The sequence below is a fragment of the Chrysemys picta genome, chromosome 3, assembly GCF_011386835.1.
Source record: "Chrysemys picta bellii isolate R12L10 chromosome 3, ASM1138683v2, whole genome shotgun sequence".
In the NCBI taxonomy this organism is placed as follows: Eukaryota; Metazoa; Chordata; order Testudines; family Emydidae; genus Chrysemys; species Chrysemys picta.
Window position 1 is genome coordinate 71,405,399 of NC_088793.1, and position 21,042 is coordinate 71,426,440.

The following is a 21,042-nucleotide window of genomic DNA, read 5'->3' on the forward strand; positions in this document are numbered from 1 at the left end:
CACACACACACACACACACACACTTCAAAGTTCTCCCGCTTCTCTTATCACACGTCCCTTTCTGGCCTTTTAGTTGTTTAAGTGGCAGAGTTTCTTTCCCATGTAATTTGACTCACTATATCAGTGTTTTACAATAGGACTGCTATGCATGCCCAACTGATTTTGAGAAGCAGAGAGAGAAGTACTTTGGATTCATTTAAGGGGCCCTCCATACAGTGCACTCATTTTCTTTTGATTTCACGCTGAGACAAACATGCCCCACCCAGCCTTTTTACTGTATGTTCTAGTTTAAAGAAATGGCTTCCTGTAAGCAAATAAGCTCCATTTCTCTTTGGATACAGTATTTTTGAAGTGATGCAATAAGGAAAGGATTTTATTAGTACAGATGCATTTTTTTTTTAATATCACCATCTACTGTAGTACCCAAATGAACAGGGGGCATGTAATTATACATCCACTTTTGGTATATAACAGAGGTACCTACCAGCTTTTTTAGTCTATTTTTTGCATTTCTCGTGTAATTTCTGAATCATGGGTTCAGCAACTTTGTGGCTTTGCATCATCTATACCAGAGGTTCTCAACCCGAGGCCCAATCAGTATACAGCTGTGGCTTATCTGACATCATCAGGGCCATACAAGTAGTGTGTGTGTGTGTGTGTGTATATATATATATATATATATATGTGTGTGGGTGGGTGGGTATGCGGCCCACATAAACATATAGAGAGCTGCATAAGCAACCCACAGTGGTAAACAGGTTGAGCGCCACTGATCTATACAAACTTTTTATATATAAATATAAAAGTACAAAAACTTTTTATATATAAATATAAAAGTACAAAAGTTTCAGCCTGGCAGCTGAGCACACTTACAGGGGTTTTCAATTGAAAGCCCCTTTCACACACCCCTCTTCCCAAGCACTGTCTGAACAACGGTATACAACTAGAAAGAGTGAAGAATGAACAGTCTTGCCATGAGACGTGAACTCTTAGGCTAGCGTGCTAAGAAATGAGCAGCAGCATCCTCAAAATTAAGCTAACTAAAATGTTGTTCCACTTTGCTAATTGTTCAGGTCTCTGTCTACATTTGTGTGGGAGCCTTTGAGTTTGGTTTTCTTTTACTTTAATTTTTCCATTTTATTTTACCTTCCATTTTTTCAGAGCATACATCAACCATGGCTAATTCATAACTGTGACACCACGCAAAATTAATATTTTCAAACCATAATTTGAAGTTTCAACTTTTCCCATACTATCAAATAGATTGATGTCTTTCTTTCAGTCAGAATCAACAATAAGATAGGAGACATAATAATTATTATTAGACAGCCAGTATATCTTACAGCTCAGCTGTAATTAATTTAATAATTAAATTCAATAACTCAATGCCTATCTTCAGTTGTGTGCACAAATCCCCCTGAAGTGGAACACTTGTAACTTCTATCAACCACTGACTGACAACAGGCATTCCAGGCACATTCAAGTGAAACATACCTGTTTTGCTGCTAAAAACGGTAGTAGGTACATTCTCTCATTCCACTAAATTTCAATGGCATGTTAACAGACCATATCAATGAGGAGAGTTAATGATAAAGAGAGCTGCACATTCTTACTGAAGGAAGAAGGGCACTATAATATTCTTATCTCCTTACACATGTCCTCTTTTTTCTCAGTGAGAGTATGCAATGCCTATTGATATTAACTCTTTCACTACTAGACTGCCACCACACTTGCTGTATTATCACGCTCAATTAACATAATTAACATCCCATCAGAAATAATGGAATATGAACATACACTTAGTATATTCAACAGCACTGCACGTACATTCTATCTAGAGTATTAAACAGCAGGCAAGTGTAATGGACTTACAGACCCTGCAGTATACAAGGGGAAGATATACTGGAACTTTAAAATAAATCTGTATTTGCAAATGCTAACATTAAGCTCCTTGTGGGCAGTTTGGGGTCAGGGGGAAAGACACCTAATCTGAATGATACTCCTGTAATATTCCCAATATTGAAAGTTAACTTTACTTTAATTTTAAGGATCATTTTGCATTAAAAAAATGTTTTCAATGCCCCCAAAATAGGTGCAGTTTTTGTATGATAGAGAGTATCTTTCTTGACCTTTGATTATTAGACATGGTTGGGGTGTTTTTTTAAGCTTCTGGGTCTCTAAAAGTTGTGGAAACTTTTAAAGACAGAAAAGGCCATGGCAAAAAAAAGGAAGAAATGCAACCCTAGATAATTTTAAAGATTTCATATACCTAAAATGGGCAAATTTAAACCGCAGCCTTAGTCATAAACCTACAAGAAGCAAATCAGTAACAGTGAAAGAAAAACTACCGCAAGCAAAACCTGATGCAGTGCGAATATAGTTTGAACCAGTGGGTTACAGTACATCACAATGTACGCCAAAGGAAGTGGGTGTAATACCTCTCTCATTGCTTCTCCTCCTTCCCCCAACCTCATTTGACCACCTGTAACAGTCTCAGAGGAAGCAGACAATCTCCCACATACTTTCCAGCTACACTGCAACAGCCACAAAGTACACATGCAGCTATCAGCACATGTGTAAAAATATATACGTGGAGCATCAGTGTCAGAAATCTTTGTGATGATTAACCTACTCTACAAAAAAAAACTACCAAAAAAAACACAAGGGGCAACTGATCCCCCTCAAACCCACACAAGACTGGAAAATTATGGTAAGCAGGACATAACCTCTGTTTACTACTGGGAGCTGCGGTTGAGATTAGCACTCAGCAGAAAACGTTAGCCCTTCTGACCAGCATTTTCCACTAATGATTGAATGGGGTTGGAGTGGGGAGAAAAGGGGTGAGTAGGAGGGGGGACAGAAGTATCTTCATTTCCTTTTGGCCTTTAGGTACCATTAACCAATGTGGTTCAGACAGTTTTTTCTTTGATAAACTAGAATTATGGCACAAATCTTGCCACCGGTTCTGAAGCAAGACTTTTCGGGTAGATCAATAAGGTGTACTGCATTAAAAAACAAAACAAAAAACCCACTAATAGCACGACAGGGCCTTGTGAACCTGATCAGCAAAACCCATCTAAAGGGGCTTTCTTTGCGGAAACTACAGGGCAGCTGGGTTTCAGCTGGTTTTAATACCCCTGCAAAAGAAGAGGTGTACCCTTTAAGAAGTCTTTTATCCCATATACACAAGTGTAAGGGGTTTTTAGATGAGCCCTACATAAAAAAGGGGATTCCCGTTACCTGGAGCTTAGGTAAGAAAAGCCCAAGAATCCTCATGCCCACAGGATGTCAACCTACTTTTAATTTTATTTTTAAAAAAAGAAGTGTCTTCTGGAAACTGTTTGACAAAATTTGCATATACTGCAACAGTGATTTTCCCTCCGTGAGTTGCCTTAAACTTGCTAATATTTGGGGGGGGGGGGAGGAGAGAGTTAAAAATAAAAGCTAATAGTTAAAAGTCATGTGTAAACTCTGTGTTTCACTTGAACAATTATTTAAAATAGTGGTTTCTTTAACTGAATAAATCTGCACCTGCAAAATGAATCACTGCTCTATAAATATAGAAGAGAGAATCCTTTCCAGGTTATATGTTTACACATTCTCAACGACGTTTTATATTTCAATTTTGTGGAAGGATTTACTATTGTTGTAAAGAAATTTCTTAAACCTCCAAAAAGTTTCTTTTAAATAAAGCAAACTGAAGACAAGAAAAAAAAACTTTCACAAAAGAAAAAGCATTCAATATGACTTTAGCATTACATTATTAACACAGTGGTCCACGCTGCATTCCAGATTAATCCACAATACTTGGATTTTTTGATCAATTTTTCTTTGACCACAGAATCCCCCAAATTCCTGAACATCCCACAATAAACTCTTATAAAAAGTAGGGTGCTAAAATGAAGTGTAAGTCACCTACCTATAGAAGTATAGATTACTCATAGATTATCACACCAGAAAGGACCATTGTGATCATCTAGTCCAGAGGTAGGCAACCTATGGCACGCATGCCGAAGGTGGCACGCAAGCTGATTTTCAGTGGCACTCACACTGCCCAGGTCCTGGCCACCGTTCCAGGGGGCTCTGCATTTTAATATAATTTTAAATGAAGCTTCTTAAACATTTTAAAAACCTTATTTACTTTACATACAACAATAGTTTAGTTATATATTATAGACTTATAGAATGAGACCTTCTAAAAAAGTTAAAATGTATTATTGGCACGCGAAACCTTAAATTAGAGTGATTAAATGAAGACTCGGCACACCACTTCTGAAAGGTTGCCGACCCCTGATCTAGTCTGACCTTCTGACATGGAAATGTAATGTATGTGTCTGAAATTCTAAGATTGGCAACTATGCCATATTATTGAATTGAAAAAAAAATCTCACAAAATACAAAGGGTCTATTTCTGATAGTAAAAGATTAGCTTGGAAGATCTGTCTTCCAATGTTAAAGAACTGAAGACGAACAGCTAGAAGTAATCAAGAAATTCCTTGCAACATATCTACTTAGATTTATAACAATATACAAAAAAGCACCAATCCTCATCTCTAGGTGCCTATTAAAATTTAAAAATATTATCAAATTAAAAGTAGCAGCTACTCCACGCTCACACACAAACGTAGTATCGAGACAAGTTCAACACTGTTACAGACACCAGTCCCTTATTGAGCTCCTTCCTCCCCCGGGCCCTGGAAAATATGCAGGTCTTGTAGCATGCCCTGAAAGTTTAAATTTGGGTTGTACTGGGCCACAGAGATGTGGGTGGGTGACGAGAGGACGGAGGTAGTAGGTTCAAAAGTTGATTGATGGCCCCTCTCAGAGAACACCTGGCCTGCAGGATCCTCTCTTTAATACTGAGAAGCCACCCACATAACTATCTACACTGATCACAGCTGTGCAGTATTGCACGAGGAGACAAGCCACATGTCTTAACTGGGCAGATTCCAGGCCATTTATTAAAATGTAAATTCTACTTGTTGAAAGTGAAGGGGTGTTTTGGTAACACTACAGTAAGATGCAGGGATTTCTCAGGTGTTTCATTATGATCTCTGGCTCACTTCAATTTTGTATCACATCAGGAGCTGTTGCTGAAATAAATGAGAATTTATGAAAAAAGTCCAGGGTGAAATGAGGTCCTAAGGGATTAATTTTGTTTTGATTGAGGCAGGACGAGGCAGTAAAAGCAGTAGTACTGGTTAATTCTTTGCTCCTTTCAAACTGTGCCAAGTTAGAACACAGCTTATAGCTTGTCGGCTCAAGAGCAGATCTAACAACAACAAATCTATAAATCACACTTTTTTAAAAAAAATAATAAAGCGCTTGATACAGTTTTCAGCTAATGTCCGCCCTGAAAATACAACTGAAAACCCCCCACTCCAAATCCAACCACAAGCACATCGCTTTTGTAACTAAATGGATACAAACAATGTATTGAGAAGTAAATACATTTTAAACAAAACATTTATAGTACAAAGTCTGTAAGTTACCAAGATATGCAAAACTCAAAAGTTACATGTTCAGATAAGCATCCAAACTATATATGTTTACCCAAAGCTTAGATGAACTATCCAAAGTGCCAGGTTTCAGAGTAGCAGCCGTGTTAGTCTGTATCCGCAAAAAGAACAGGAGTACTTGTGGCACCTTAGAGACTAACAAATTTATTTGAGCATTATTTTTATGCTGAAATAAATTTGTTAGTCTCTAAAGTGCCACAAGTACTCCTGTTCTTTATCCAAAGTGCCTCCAGCAGTTTGCAAAGTGGGGCTGAAAATTTTCTAAGTGCAAGATTTCTCATATTTCAGAACCAGAACTGAACAAAGGCATTTGAAGGCTTCAGAAACTTGAGATTTAAGATCAGATTTTGAAATGGGTAAAAATTTGCATGTCTTTTCCCCCAAAATACCAATCTGCACAGAGATTTTTTTTCATTAAGGTGACTGCTCCAGCAAGTGATAAATCTATGCCATAGCATTATTATTTTGGAAGCGATTAAGGCTGTTTTCTGATTAGTGAAGATACTAACAAGAACATGTTCCTTTCCCAACCTACCATTTTCTTGCTGCTTCAGTTTACAGTGAAATCGTAATGCTGAACTGGTGATATCACATGAATATCTATGGCAACATGCCAACACCAAACATGGAGGTAATGACCTCACTGCAGGATCAACCAGATGGAGAAGTGGGGTTGAGAAAGAGAGAGAAAGGAAAGAAATATATGAAATACCTATAAAGTGAATAGCCAAGTAAATCACTTTTGTTATCACTGTTCTCCCCACACACACAGTTTTGAATTCTCTCCTTAACTTTGAATTCCTTTGTTTCTGAGGGTTTTAGTCAGATGTTATTTTAGAACACTCTGAAAAGGCTTTGGGTTCTATAAAGTTCTGCAGTGACATTACTGACCTTGTTACTCTTTACAGTACTCCAGTTCCCATGAGAAAGAACAAGTTGTTTGAATCACTTGTAATATTTTAACTACTATTCTCAACTTCAAAAATGATAGGCATCACCTCAACCAAATATCTACACAATCTTTATAGGAAGGTTTTATAATTTCAAGTTCTGTAGAGATAACACTTCAGCAGCATAAGGATTGTTTCACCAAAAGGAAGTTGAAAAGCAATGCAACTATTTGTATGTAACAGCTAGCTAACATCAACTTCAGTCTTTCATGACAACACCAGGCAGCTTTCACTAAGTGTGTGCCTCAATGTACTCCCAATTTAAGTGACACAGAGAATGACAAAGCTTAATAAAATATTGGAAACCAACCAGTGGAGCTATGAGCCTGTAGCTTTGGGTGGTGGGCAGCTGAAAGGAAGAACAGGAAATGTTATACGGATTAAAACCAAAACAGACAGGTCAATGCCCACATGAACTTGTGTATTAGTTTGCAACCTTGAATTCTGAATTAACAATCAAGGCTAGACAAAACTATTATGCTGTGACTATCATTCAGCATGCCAAATCATACTAGCTTCAAAACACACAGAATGGTAATATTTTTAAGGGAAAGTCTGGATACTTTGTTTTAGTAATGCTTACAGCTTTTCAGTTTGGAATTTAGTGGTAACCACATTAAGCATTACTCACATTATGAATTAAGTGGAAGGTAAACATAAATTGGTAGCGAACTAACTGTCCAAGAAACTGACTAATGAATGAATCATTTACTCCACTTTTAGTCTAACAGTAAAATAAAGAAAGAAAAAGATCAAGAAAGGAAAGCAAAGGAAAAGGACATAAACATAAGAATTCTTTGCAGAAGTGTTTATGTTTGCATTACCTTTGAACTTCCAACTATGACAAACAGCCACATCGTTATATAAAACTACTGTATGTATGAGTTTTATGTACTTGTTCAATGAAATATTGCAGTTTCTTGAATACTCTTGATTGATGTGGACTTTTATCACAAGAATTCTGCACATTTTTTCCTCACCACACATTTTAAAGTATTTACACAAGAATGCATAAAGGATTTGAAAATAAACTTTAAGCCATTGGGTTTAATCTGAAGTGTTTGGCAGGTTAAACATTCTGAGTAAAATTGTCAAAAGTATCTAAGTGACTTAGGAACTTAAGTTTCATTAACTTGACTGAGGTGCTTTTGAAAATGGAACTTATGTGTCTATGTGACTTACGTGTTTTTGAAAGTTTTATCCTTTATGTTTATACTGCACCTACTACCATTGTGTCTGTGGTCCTGAGTCTTTTCTACAGACAGGCTGAAATCAGAACAACAAATCTAGATACCTTTCAACTTTGGACAACATCTGATCCAGCCCATCTTTAGTCCTTACCCACACAAAATTACTCCATGTACTTCACTAGGAGTTCTCCTTAAATAAAGATTACAGGAGTTGGGTATCTATTCCCTCCTGTTCTTATAAAACCAGGACCATCGTCTTTTTGCATGTACTGAATAACTAGAAGTTTTATGTTTCTCACAGTAAGGTTTCCATAGACTTGTACAACTATATTATTCAGTTTTCACAGTAAAAGGTACCAGAAAGAAACCCTCAATCCTAATTTGAGTTATACACCTGCCTATATCTTGTATCTGAAATAATCCAGTAAAACCAGAAACCAAAAATAGTTTACAGAATATAGATATTTTAAAATACTATTCCACGCACAATGACTTCTAAACATAAAAGGACAGATGCTCAGCTGGTGTGAATTATCTATTGAATTTACTGGAGCCTATAGAAATTTTCACTAGCTGATGATCTACCCCAAAGTGATTTTTTTTTTAAATCCACTGTTTTAAAGAGGCCCAATAAGAGAATCAGAAACACCAAATCCTTATAAAGAGTGATTTGTTGTCGCAAGCATTGCAACAGTAGAACCAGCATATCTGGAAGCTAGTTGTATAAATGTTGATATGCTAAGCAATACAACAGCAAAGATTTGTTTTGTCTTCTTCTTCTTTACGCATAACATCCTGAAACTTTTTAAACAATGCTGCCATCCTGAAAGCAAAACAGCACCACTCTCTAAATAAATTAAAGGAGCAAATCAGAAGAGTTTTCAAAGAATACAATAGCTAGTATTACAGCTGAAATACCAGGTATTTCAGCTGTAATATTAGCATGATCATTATATTTGACCTATATTACAGAATGGAGAGTAGTCTGTTCTATATCAATTTTAAAAATGCATTACCTTGCAAAAAACAATGGATCCAAAGAACAATGAAACACAATTGTCACAGACTATACAGTTTCTTCTCCTCTAACAATTCTTATCGGATTTGAATTTCTCTATACAACATAAAGAGAGGGGTGGAGCATCCAAGAAGGACAAAGGTTTAATAGAAATCAGTTTCTTTTTTGCATTTTTACTACTAGAAGACAAATTTCCTCATAGGCAATGAGCAACCAGCTTTGCACATTGCCATTTATTCTCCAACTCTTATTTCTATTAACCTTCTTCTTGGGATCCTTTGAAACCAAATCAAATAGCAATATAGGTTGGTCAGCAATACTACCATCCTCCACAGCAGTTTAACTGAATTGAATTAATGGTAGAACAGATTGGCAGAATGAAGCAGTGTTTGCCCTTTTTTTCTTCCTGAGATAAAGGAGGTTAGATTTTCCACTTATATTTCCTCTAACATGTAACTAAATATCTACTATACTTAGTGCAAAAAAGTTCATGACACAGAAGACTGGAGGTTAGGAAATGTTTCATAGTGCAAATAAAAGTATCACAACTAATGGTGCAACTAATTTTTATTGGGTGGGCGGAAGGAGAGGGAAGACCTTTCACCACTGTAAAGCAAATCATGAAACCTTCCATAAGTTTAAAAAAAGCACAAAGTAATATTTTCCAACCTTTCACTAAGAGTAGGGGTGAAAACCACATGTTTTAAAGGTCTTGCACAGTTTTATTATTAGAAGTAGAAACCCTACTGATACTGATGAGTCATTTGTATTGGCGGAAACCAAGAACACCCATCTTCTTCGCGGGTTACACGGCACTCAGTGTGGTTTTCTATTCATTACCGGTCAAAGTAGTTGACTGAAAACAAAACAAGAGACAAGAACTCACCTTTGCTCTCGATGCCTGTTTAATACCAGCTGATTAGTTTATCATCCTTCTAGAGATTGCTTACATTGACTACTTTTGGTTATATAAACAAGGGGAGTCCCTTTCAGAAAAAAAGGTGAGTGCCTTTAAACTTTAAAATAATCAAGATTAAATCCAGCACTGAAAATGGGTAATATACTCCATTTCTGCAATGACTTCTGTGACAGATTCAAACAAAACACAAACCAATTACAAATATATGGAATCAGCAGAAACTGTCACCTCGAGGAACCTTCTGAATCATCAGAACAGAGTCCGTAAATACAAAAAGGACCAGTTGCACTAGAATATAAGTTTTCATCCTCATACAAATGAAGGAGCCTCTAATATTAATAAAGGAGTTATTTCGGTACATGGGATTAAAAAAAAAAAAAAAAAAAAGAATCCAAGAGCTAATAGAACTTTGAAAATAATAAAATCCAAAAACTTGAAATAGTGTTCTAAGTGGAATTCTCCATTGAATGGAATGAGTAATTCTGCTTTTTAAAAAAAACGGAACAGCCCATAATTACCTAGGGAAAATGCCATTCTAATGTTAAACTCCAAATCTGATGCAGGAACAATAGTTCCTTTTTTGTAAAGCCACCATCCACATTCAAAAAAAAGCCAACCAACACACAAACCACACACAAAAACCAAACAAAAACCAACACAAACACACACATGTCCTATTAAATGTTTGCTGGAATCAGATGCAGTTCAGCCATAGTTTGAACAGAAGTGGAACAAACTGCAACTTTTTGCCATGAATGTCAAAATGCTGGCCTAAACAAATGCAAGATTTTGATAGTACTGGGGGAAGAAACTACAGCGAAGCAGTGGCCAGAGAACTGAAAATATGTACCAACACTCACATTCTCTCAGTCTGTCTCTTACTGTGGACAGTTTATAGTGAGGATAGCTCTGAGCTGCAGCAGACATGTGAGTCAGCAAGAGCTGCCTGTAGGAAACTGCTGACATGTTAAATTGCTCTGCATACACTGCACACACCTACCCACTAAACAAAAACAGGGTGTATGCAAATTAGTGCACAGGAACACCTCCACACTTACAGTTCTTGTTTTCCTAGTTCAGATCTAAATTATAAAACAATCACTAATAATAAACACTTTGAATGTCAGCTATAACAAGCAGCTGTGTTCAAGTCTCAAGGGTCACTTTGTTTTATTCAAATACGTTTAATTCATTTCTCTCTTTGCAAAAAGCAAAATTGTTGCTCTATAGATGACAAGAATTGCATGGTGACAGACACCTATATACAGTTCCTGGTTTTATGAATGGGGGACTCCTCTTGAACCTACACATTAAAATCAAATGAAACAGATATCTATTACAGTTTGGGTGAATATTTTGAAGCCAGAATGCCAAAAATAAGAAATAGCCTCAATTTCAACACCCATCAGATTTAAACAACTGGGAATTCCCAGGTTTTCCTGATTCTAAGAATTCTTCAAACAACACTTTTTTGTTGATGATACATTCTGAAGTCATGTAAAAGTGATATTCAAACTTCCATGAACTAGAAGTATTTAAGAAGTAAATCTCAGAGAATGAGAGAATTTCAGGTCATCTTGCATAAACCAAGAGTGACAAGAAAGTGTAGACTGTAGTGACTTCTCCATGAGGCTCTAGTTTAAATGTCAAATAAAACATTGGCTTGCTATGTATATTTATTGTAGAGAATCTGTTTGGGAAAAACTTGGGATAAGTCAGGCATCCTGTTTATTGTAGTATGGAAAGCCGTCACTCTCCTCCCTCCCCTGCCTGTTTGTAATAGTTTAGTTACTATGCCAGTACAATTTATGATCTCCAAACTGTTTTGGTGGGCCTTTGCATATAACCTTCAATGGAACTAGAGGAAAATTCCCCAGCAGCATCCCTTTTTTTGGCTGATCAAAAATTTGATACATATAACTATTTAGTAGGGTTTCCAAAACCCATTCTGCCATTCTTTTTTTGTGACCATATTTTGAACATTAGTAGATCTTCAGTAAGTGCTGGTAGTTTTTGTACTAAACCAGTAGCATCAATTTAAGCTCATTATTGGTCACACAAATTTGTATGCATTTCACCGCTTGATTTTGCTTAAATTATAATTTAAAGTCCAATAATGGCAGAGTAAGTATCACGCTTTTCAACACACTACAAAGATGTTTCAGCCTAACTAAAAAGCAGAATGAGCACACTGCAACTCAGCTGGCTACAGAGTCATACATTTCCTGATGCAAGCTTCAAATGTGTACTTATTATTCAGACAGCTGCCAAGGTTAATATCTTTTGGCTGAAGCAATGGTGACCAGTTTTTGTAAAAAGCTGAGTAAGCATTTTGAACACTATCCTGGCAAACCACTGGTAGATTTAGAGGTAGGGAGTCATTGTTCACTCAACCGCAATAATATATTCAATTTAAAACCTATTCAAATCTTAGTGGAGAATTGCAGTATCTTCAAAGAATCTGCCACAGTCTCCTAAATTGATTGTAATGGAGAAACAAATCACTTAGATTTTTAAAGAAAGCTGGTATTTCTCATTAGAAATGAGTCCAATTTTTCTTTACTACATCAACAAAATGCATTGTATATGCCCCTTATTCCAACTCGTAAATAAGTTATACACAAGCCCTACATTATACACCACACCCAAAGTAAACATAAATCTATACTTGAAGGATGTGATAATATGCTCATTAGAATGCAAGTCACATGTGCAACACCCAAAAGACATAGAAGTCAGGCTTGTAAATGAAGAAAAGTTATTTTTGATTGCACTTTTGAATAAGAGTGGACACTCTTACAAGGTGAGCAGGGCTTTGCATACAATTAGAGGACTGTGTAAAATGCATTTGGACCATCTGAATTAGAAAAGGAAAAGATTCCTCACAAACACACCTTTAGTATATGCAGCTCTAAGAAATCACCTATTCATACTCTTCTATAAAAAATGTAATCACTACTGAAAAGCCTAATTAGGACCTGTCATATACTACTGTACAACCAATTTTTAGATGTTTTAAACATCCATCAAGCTGAAACCGGACAATTTTTCATCCCAGATGCACTTTTAGTGGTCTTTTCTCACCCTATGCACGAGTAAAGTCCTGCTGAAATGAATGGATATCATGGACATGTAAGGAGAAAGTATTCCTCTTTATTGTTTTGGGGAATGGGATTTAAAAAATAATAAGGAAGTCATTCTGACTGTTTTTCATGGTTGCAGATATTTGTAGAGTAAGCCTCAACAGATATTAGCCAAGATGGTCAAGGACGTAACCCCATGCCCTGGATGTCCCTAAGCCTCTGACTGCCAGAAGCTGAGACTGGACAACAGGAGATAGATCACTCGATAAAATGCCTGGCTCTGTTCATTCCCTCAGAAGCATCAGGCATCGGCCAATGTTGGAGGACAGGGTACTGGGCTAGATGGACCATTGGTATGACCCAGTATGGCTATTCTTATGAAAAGCTAGTCCAACAAATACCGCAGCCTGTAAAGAAGAATAGCTATTTTACTTAACTACAAGACAAGCTTTAACAGCCAAGCTATTGAGGCTTTTAAATAACTAAATATGAGAAATTACTATTACACATTCCATACTACATATCACATACATAGGTGTTTGGTTTCATCTCTCCCACTGTCATTAATTATGTACGTACATGAAGAGATGCACAGACCCCTGTGCAGCATGGAGATTGTACTAAACCTCATTAATGTCAATGGGTCTCCAAGGCCTTCTACAATGTCAAAACATTTACCAGGATTTTTCATATTAAGAATATTAGGCATCAACATGATACTACTATTTATCTGGATTTGGGCCATTACTCTCAGTCAGCAATATTCTTTATTCCTAGTGTACAGCACACTATAGTTTGCAAATTTTCTCCTCAGTGCTAAGGTACTATGGCTGAAAGCAAAGGGGGGTGGGGAGGGAGAAAGGGTTATCATCATGATATCTGGGGTCTATTCTGTTTACACATATAAATTCCATTAATTCTAATGGAAGTCCCCATGTGCCTCTATGCTAGGATGCAACCAGAAACATTAGCCCTACCACTGAATTTCCTGCTTTTTAAAGTTATAGGAGATATAAACCATTGTTAACAATTGACTAATCAGGATTTTTATTTTATTAAACACATATTTTGGAGTATATCACCCAATAATCTGTTGTGTACACCCTCCTCCCAGTACTCGTTGCTGTCTGCCATTTAAAAATGTATGTTAGTACACATAAAAAAATGCAATGTTGTCTAATTTTACATCTTAACACTACTTGTGCTTCTATAGGACTTTTCATTAGTAATGTTGTTATCCTGCTCATTTTACAATTTGGTCAACTGAGGCACACCTTGGGTAAGTGGTTTGCCCAATATCTCAAAGCTGGAAAGTGGAAAAGCTAGAAATAGAAACGTGAAATTCTGATTCTTTATCATCTGCTCTTACTATTAGATAAGATTTCCTTCCACTTTGTGCAGCTGATTTTGATGCATAATGTCCAACACCTTCAAATCAATCTTTGGAGTTAGATGGTTAAGTGTGAAAAGAACACCAATATTTAAAAGCACATATCCATGATACTACAATGAAGTACTATGCCAATTTACCTGCTACATTGGCACTGAGATACTAACTACAGTGATGGGCCCACACAAGTCAATCTTGAATTTCAGAAGGATATGCACTCATCTGAAGCAGAATTTAGCTTTTCACTTACACGCTGAAGTGCCTTCCGAAATGTTATTAATAAAATGTTACTACACAAGCCCTGTAGTTAAATGCTTAACACACTTCCTTAGCCATTTTATTCTATTCAAACGTATGAAAAGCAATTATTCCATTTCCTACCCAAAATTTCATTTTTCCCTTATCCAAACAATTGTCAAATAATACAAGCAAACTACACCAAATAATACACCACCTCCAAACTACACTTACATGCAGCTAAAACAAAAATCTCATACAAATCTACCCACTCAAAAAAAGAAAAAGAAATAAAAATACTCGCTCTCCGCTCAACACCTAAAATATCACATTAAAATGCATACAAATTTTATGACAATGATGAAGTCTCAAAAAATGGATTTTATCATTAAAACACTGACAAAATGTTCAACTACAGCAGAGCAAACAGCAACACTATAATTTAGCAATCTTTTTAGATACTAAAGTCTGATTCCAACAAGGTGCCATTTCTGCCTCATGTTCATTATTACCTTAAATAATGAAAAATGCAGTTTACTCCAGAGCTGCCAGGGCTTCAGTAATAAGGGTATGATGATCTCACAATAACTGAAGCATTTTAAGCAAGACACCCGCTGTATTATAAAAATAGCCTGTTCCACAAAAGGAGAGGCATGATTTCACACTTAGCTTCTTTCATGACAGCCAGAGCTTTTGCAGCTAACGGCCTTGCCTACATGTTATATTTTAATGATCTGAGAAAATTGTTATCAGAGTTATCCTTGCTCTCTAATTTTACTCCAAACAGAGTGGGGGAAAGCATCATCTCTCAATAAGCACTATCTTATTTGCAGACCCCACTAGGCAGGAAAGAAATTAGCTTTTTTTGTTAAATACATTCAACAGATGAAATTAACAGAAAAACTGCTCTGAAGCAAAAAGATGTCATCTGAGAAATGAAGAAATGATCTGATGCTTGCCAGAAACCATTAAAATTGGGTCTCGTTTACCACAAGGACACTGTCAATAATAAAATTATTTTGCAGGCTGTTACACACACTGAGCAACTACACTGTTTGGCAACAACTTGCAGTAAGTTACAAACTAGCTTGAAGACAGGGTTTGAACCCCAAGCACACGCAGGCATTTTACAAGTGAGTGTGACCAATACCTCCACGCAGGTGTCTAATGAAATAAATAGCTGAGCCACTCTTAAAGAAAAGCCACAGAAGCAAGCAAGCTAGCTACAGAAAGGACCCTCTTTCATGGGGCAGTAAGTTCGAAACTACACACACACCCCCAACATCTCTCCACTGCAGAACACCGCAACGTGACCACTTACCCGAAGGGGAAAGTGGGAGAAATCCGGGAACTGAACAGTTTCACGTCGCGATACACATAAGATCCCGAACACAAAACCCCATCAAAGGAAAGGGGGAGGTGGAGTCGGGTTGATGAGAAGAGCTTTACATACAAGGTGGCTATAAAGGGGGGTCTGGCAGGAAGTATTTAGCCACCCAGCGAGGACAAAAATTCACACTCTGTCACATTGCTTAAGGGAAGTGTGTGCAAGGAACCCAAAGGGAAATGCAATCCCAATTGCTTTGCTTTTTAGCAGCACCCTCCTCGCTTTATGTTAACCTAGGCATTCTTTGCTCGCCGGGGGGCTTGGATCCAACAAATGCATAGCAAAACCTATGGGTGGGATTTCCTTTTTTAAGAAAGATCGAGCCAGTCGCCGTAGCACAAAAGAGCTAAAATGCCCAAATAAAAGATGCGAAGGGGAAACAAGGAGGAGGGGGTAGACAAGGGGTCTTCGCCTCATCCCCCCTCCTCTCGCTGCTCGTTAAAAAGGCCTCGAAATCTGACAGCTGCTTTCCTCCGCTCGTACAAAACAAGAGCCCCCGTGCCTGACTTATTACTCTTGTGCTCCTCCTCCTGCTTACTCAAAACACCCATCACCATGCATGCAATATACCATCTACACTTTCCTCTGGCGCGCACACTAAAGCAACTGCGAGCTGACCATCATTCGACACCCTCTCTCTGCTCCTCCTTCATCCCCACCATAACGCCCATAAAAGGCACCCTTTGCGGTGGTCCCTAAGCGTCAAGCTAAGCTAGTACCGGCCAGCAACAAACAGCCGAGCTGGACTCACTCACTCACTCTCTCTCTCACACACACACACTTCAGATCCTTTTACACACTTTCAGTTACGCAACGTTTCTGTGGTTGGTTCCCACTTTTAGAAATTACTGTTCGCCCTCCTGCGAACCTGAGAGCGGGGCTCGTTTTTAAATATGCCCCCGCAGCAGCTGGCTCGGAGAAAATCCGCCCCTTCTCTCTCTCCCCCTTCCCCCCCGCTCTCCCAGCTGCACACCCACCAAACTTCAGCTCCATCATTCCCCGGGAAAAAGAGCTGCGAAAAGGGTGCTCACCTTCTTCGCCTGCAACTTCCGATCCTTCTCCTCTCGCTGCAGCCTCCCCAGCCCGTTGGGGCTCGGGGGCAGAGTGGGACGTGGAAGGGGGTGGGGTGGGGGCTGGATTTGCTGATGAGGGAGGGGGAGGGTTATTTTTTGCGATTAGGAATGTGCACCCGCGGAGACGCACCTCACATGGCGATGGCTTAAAAACCAGCTGCCTCCAAAGTCTTTGCAGAGAAAAATAGAGGGAGGGGACGGGGAGCAGCAGGAGGAGGAGGGAAGGCTGCAGCAGGGGAGGGGGACGTGGGGAGGGGGAGTCGCACAGGAATCGCTACGCTGCTGCTGCTGCTGTTGCTGCACTCGGGACTGGCGGCGGCTGCACAAGGCGGTGGCAACTCGGTGCCTTCGCAGCCCGGCGGCGTGTTGCTACTGCTGCGGCGGCTGCCCCTGTTCTGTTGGTTACACTCTCCCCGTGGCTCGCGCTCTCCCCAACGGAACGCCGCCTACTCCCCTCAATCGCTACATTGTTGACATTCGCAGGCTGACATCATCCCCCTCCTCCTCCTCCTCCACCGCCGCCCGCCTTTCCCATTCACAATAACGCTACGTAAACCGCGTAGCGCCCTCTCCCTCGGCGGCGAGGACGCCTTCGCGCAGAAACAGGCGTAGCGCCGCTCCACGAATAGCGGCTTCACCGGCATCCCCACGCTCAGGCGCACGCGCACCTCCCTCTCCAGCGTTCTAGTCCGTGTCTCTTTCTCGCTCGCTCTCTCCAGCGTCTTCTCCCGGCGGCCTCCCTGTTGTGCTCACGCGCGGCCGAGGGGCAGGCTGGGAGTTGTAGTCCTCGCTCTCGGTGCTGGGGGCTCGCTGCTGATGCGGAGCCCCGCGGGGAGGAGGCTGGGGCGGCCGGTCCAGCGGCGGGGAGGTGCTGCTCTCACGGTTGCAGAGGCGGACCAGGCGCTCCTGTGGATGGGCTCTGCTCCCTTAAAGAAACACAGACACAGAGGAGCCAGGGGCCGCAGGATCCTGGGGCTGGGGGAGCGCAATGGGAGCAGCGATTCAGGCCCACGGGGGCTGCCGGGGTGTTGCATTAAGCGGTGGGAATGACCAGGGGCGCATCAGCTTTGCAAAAACTGTCCTCAGAATTGGTAGGCCTGGCACGAAATCTATCCCCCCGCCTCCACCACCCCGGTGACAACAACGGCAGCATCCTAAATGTTGATTCCAGCGATATTTCACTTGGCCGACACCCCCTCCAGCCCCCAAGAAAACCATCTCCCCAATGCAATTGCCAGCCCGCTGTGTTCATGCACCAGCCCCTCCAAATGATAAGAATAGCAAACACGTCCTGAGATTAAAAAACAAACAAACAGTACATGGTGCGGGGGGGGGGGGTCTTTGCTTTCTGGTTTTGGAGCCTTCGGGGTGCACTTGATTCACTTTTTACTTAAAAAAAAAAAGATTGTTATGCCTTCCCTGAATTCCAGCACCTGGGACATTAAGGAAAATGCCAAAAATCATGAGAGCTAGCACCACTACCGTGAGTACAGGTGAATAGAATTTGGTAAGCCTAGGATATAAGCCTAAGAAAAGGGTATTCCGAGAAAGAGAAAGGTGACCTGCTAAATGTGTCACAGCAGGCTAAGAATCAGATCACATGAGGGGATCTTTCTAAAGACAGGGATTTTGATAACTACGTTTTTTTACATTTTATTGGGTTAGTGGTCTTGGAAAAGAAGATGATCCTAAGAAAATTTGCAGTGAATTTTGATAGTGACTCAGCCGACAAAACTACAGTTAGTAATTATTAATATTTCGGTATTTGTGAATGTTTTGTTTTATGTCAGATAATTGTGTGTTTTCATTGTCTCATTTATCAGTTTTTACTTAATTAAAAAAATGCAAAAGAACAGTTTCACCCTCTTCCAACTGCTCTCAGTGAAGAGGAATTTCTGATGCTCCCTTCCATGATTATATCTGCCATATTTTTGATGCTTCATTAATCGCAAAATACATTCCAAATACACCAAGTTAATGCAATGTATTTTATACAGCATTTTACACAGGATACAGTACGGAGTGTCATCGCTTTGCAATTGATTCTCCACTGTCTTGCACTTTATGTAATCATAAACAGCTGTGCAAAATGAGTGTCAAACATTCTAATTTAGTAGCATTTTACACCCACTTTGCGTAGGTACAAGTGACTACATCAGCTGCAAGAAAATGGAGAATCAAGCCGCACAACTGTAAATTTCCTTTTTGAGTGTTATTCAAGTAAAATCTTGTTCATAAGTGTTATTTAAGCATGTAAACATGCACATGCTTAGCTTTAAGCACATGACAAATCCTGTTGTTTTCAGTGAGACTACTCCTGTGTTTAAATGTTTGCCGGATTGGGACCTTGTTTGCCTTTATTGTTTATTTATCATAGAGCTACAAAAATAATTTGAAAGGAATGAGAAACAAAAATAAAGCTATCAAGTTACTAGCCATTCAGCATCATTGCAGAGAGCTTCAGACAGGACTCAACATGTCTCCAGCGCCACCAATTTCAAATTTGATATAGTCCATAGTACACCATGCATTTTGAGAGATACAGCCACAGAGTGAATCAAAGCTGAATTGAGTGTGGCAACTTAAGAAAAGGAAATCTAGAAAAAGGGAAATTTAGTCACCTTCTGGCCTGGTTAAAACCACCAGACTAAAGCCATCTGTAATACTGTCCTGTGAAGTTATGCCCATATCTTAAGTTTCTGAAAGGAACAATATTTGCTATTTAGCTTACCAGTTGGTATTTTAAGGTGACTATAATAATATAACTTAAAGTAAACATAAAACTGAAAGCTGTCAGCTCTAATTAAGTGACTTTTGGAATTTGGGTTCCTGACATTTCATTCCATTTTAGTCTCTGGCAAAACTTTCATTGACTTCAGTGAGAACAGGATTGTGTCTACTGGGGTGAATATTCACTGCAGAATGAAGGGAACTAGGAGCCCGATGGGAGTTAGGCACCTATGTGCTTTTAAAAATTCTACTAGGCACTTAAATACCTTTTAAAAATGAGACACAACTAGTCTTAAAGGAAGATGGGTTTTGGATTCCTTGTGTACCATTCAGGAAGTGTTTTTATTAGGGCCGTTTGTATTTGAAAGCCAAAAAATATGCAGGTCTTACAGTAAAACCTGGCATTTAAAAATCTGGACAATCTGCCAGTGATGATTATGAAATAGTGAGGTAAATAGGAAAGTATAATTCAGTGGTGGGCAACCTGCAGCCCACAGGCCGCACGCAGCCCATCAGGGTAAGCTGATTGCGGGCCGCGAGACATTGTGCGGACGTTGACCATTTGCAGGCACGGCCCCCCGCAGCTCCCAGTGGCCATGGTTCTCCATTCCCAGCCATTGGCCACCGCGGCCACTGGGAGCTGCAGGGGGCCGTGCCTGCAGACAGTCAACGTCTGCAAAATGTCTCATGGCCTGCAATCACCTTACTCTGATGGGCTGCATGCAGCCTGCGTGTCGCAGGTTGCCCACCATGGTATAACTGAATGAAATCAGACTTTTTGCACAAATATTATGTTATTTCTCATAATGCATATATTGTATTTTGATTATTTTGTGATTTAGCTTCCAGTCTACATAATGCCAGTAATGAGGCTGCAGGTCCGGCCCACAACATTTTGGCACCTGAGGCGGGGAGCTCAAATGATGCCCCCATACCCCCTCGCTTGGGCCAAAACTTTGAAAGGTCTCAATTCTGCCTTCTTCCTATTCTACTCCTCTCATGGTACTGCTCTGCTACCTACCCCAATAAAGGAGAACTAACAACTTAAAATGCCTTGTTCAAAAATTTTAAATAATACTTAACTTTCAAACACCTGAACAGCAAATGTAACTTTTCTTGTCTGCATAGTAAACACTGGCATTTTTATCTGTTTGAATAATCAAAGTGGTGCTTTCTCCATTGGCAACTGTTACAGGAAGTGTTAGAAATATGCGCAGAGCAACAAAAGCATTTGAAAAGAGGGTGGTCATCTTATTTGTGCACGTATATTCCAGAACAGCCTTTGGAATTGATCCTGCTGAAATGTATCTTGAAAGGGCTTTCAGTTCATCACCTTAATCACTCGCATCAATATCACGCATGTCATCATGTGTCAACACTGTCTGTAGTGCCCTGCATTGCTGGTGTAGGGCTTCTTCAGGTATAGTGAGGAGTTTTGGAATATCATACAACATCCCAAATATAATGTTGTGTTCCTTGAGCTGCATAAACATTCTTCAACTGACTGTATTGCACAATCTAGCACCTGGTTAAAGAATTCAACTTT

General features: G+C 39.5%; 1 protein-coding gene across 5 annotated transcripts in view; it reads right to left on the reverse strand.

Moving 5' to 3' along the window:
* The window catches only part of BACH2 (BTB domain and CNC homolog 2), a 252,104-nt gene extending 234,650 nt beyond the window's left edge, over positions 1-17,454 (reverse strand). For 2 of the 5 annotated variants that reach the window (XM_065588206.1, XM_042857593.2), the window contains exon 1: positions 16,725-17,454. The gene's annotated coding sequence lies outside the window, so the exon portion shown is untranslated. Of the gene's footprint in view, positions 1-15,627; positions 16,705-16,724 lie in introns of those variants that run through there. The other 3 variants (XM_042857592.2, XM_005299733.5, XM_065588205.1) reach the window with 3 other exon arrangements.
* Positions 17,455-21,042: the final 3,588 nt, after the last annotated feature.